The sequence below is a fragment of the Quercus suber genome, unplaced genomic scaffold (assembly GCF_002906115.3).
Source record: "Quercus suber isolate HL8 unplaced genomic scaffold, Cork oak 2.0 scaffold_1024, whole genome shotgun sequence".
Lineage (NCBI taxonomy): Eukaryota > Viridiplantae > Streptophyta > Magnoliopsida > Fagales > Fagaceae > Quercus > Quercus suber.
Genome location: NW_027070435.1, coordinates 121476 through 123367, shown reverse-complemented (window position 1 = coordinate 123367; position 1892 = coordinate 121476).

Sequence of the window (1892 nt, the reverse complement as noted above, 5' to 3'; positions counted from 1 at the left end):
AAACAAACCCCCCCCCCCCCCCCCCCCCACCCACAAAGTAAGGCCTATTTGTTGTGAGAAAGGATGTCCTCCCATTTAAACCATCTAATTTCTTTTAATTTTAATCCAGAATTAAGATGCAATGCATTTAAATAATCCAATAGTCTTCAAATATCTAGGTAAAGGAAACAAAAATCAAATAAATGTCTCAAGTCTTACATCGGGACTAAAATTAGAGGGAATTAAATTGGAGATTTTATATGGGAGGATAAAGCTTGGGTGCAATGTGCAGTTGCATTGGACCGTTAAGATGATAACATATATTTATATTTGAGCACATGTCATCATTTCAATTAGTCCAATACATTGAACCCAAACCAAGTCTTATATGAGAGAAGATCTTATCTCTTTTCTTTTTAGCTTAAAATTTTATCTTAGTTTCATTTTTTTCTTCTTCTTATTTTCACATTTAGTTTATATGCATCTTTTAATATATATATATACAATTTTTTCTCTTGCTACAGACTACAGTTGTAAATTTATAGAGTTTATTTTAAAAAAAAAGTAAATAAATCAATAACTCATTTGAAACATTCTAAAATAATGGGACAAAATTTGGAGCTATCTCTTCTCTTAAAAAAGAAAAAAACAAAGAAAAAAGAAAGAAAGTTCGGTGCTATCAAATCTGCTGAGGAAACATGTTTCTCTGCCATCACGTGAACTAAATTAAAAGCTGCTGCGATGTACAAAAGGAATTGTGTTACCGACATTAGTTTATGATTATGCTAACGCAGTCGTAAGACAATAATTAATCATTTATTTTTAAAAAAAAAATTGATATCACTTTTATAGAAAAGAAAAAAAATTAAAATATTAGTTTTTTTTTTTATAAAATTTTTATTTAAATCAATTATTAACTATTACCCTTAAAGTATTTGTTAGTATTTTCTTTCAATTTATTTTTATTTTTTTAGGAAAACCTGATGAACTAACTACTATGGGCCTACTGTGTGTCTGAGGAAAACTTAATTCAAATTGTCTTTTCCAATTCACTTTGAACCTTACAATGGTGGACTCTCCGATCCTTATTATTTTACTCAAAACCCCAATTGAGTGTGATTAAGAAGAAACATTGTTTGTTAGTGATTCGGTTATGTTCTATTAATATGATCCTTGTTTTTTGGTTTATGTTTTCTTTTTCATTTTTTTAGTTTATCATTCATCCTGGTCAAGCATGAGTTCTTATATTCTGGTCCTCGGGTTTCACAATTCAAAAAGAAACCTGAATCAATATGTATGAAAAGGATAAGGTATCACTATCCACATGGCCTGTCCACATAAAGCACAAGGCCATGTTCGGTCCTTGCTTTTAAAATCAGTTTTCTGTTTTAAATTCATAAACATAGACATACAATAAAAAATGGTACTATCAAATATGTTTTTTTTAAGCTTAAGGACATGATATTTTTCACACTATTGAATTGGTTTATTGGGATTGGTGTATAATAAAATGAGAGTCAATGATAAATTTTTGTTAAAATGATGTTGCTCTAATTGCAATTTACTATTTTAATAAATTATGGGGGGAAAATTATGAAAAGAGTTGTCCCTAATGATGATGAAAAAGAATCTTGATGAGCCACTCGACCAAATTGGAGATATGGAAGACTTGCAAAAGGAAATCACTCAATTGAAAGACTCTGGTGTGGTACCAATATAAGTTTCTCTAATTAATACTCACAAATCTAATATACTTAAAAATAAAATAATACACTCATAATAATAATAATAATAATACAATTTCTAAGATTTTTCTCTTATACCTTGGAGTGGGTGTGGCTTAGTGTTTATATGGTCATTTCTAACCCCCTCCATTTATTGAAGTTAGGGCATAATAGGGGGCTATAACATTA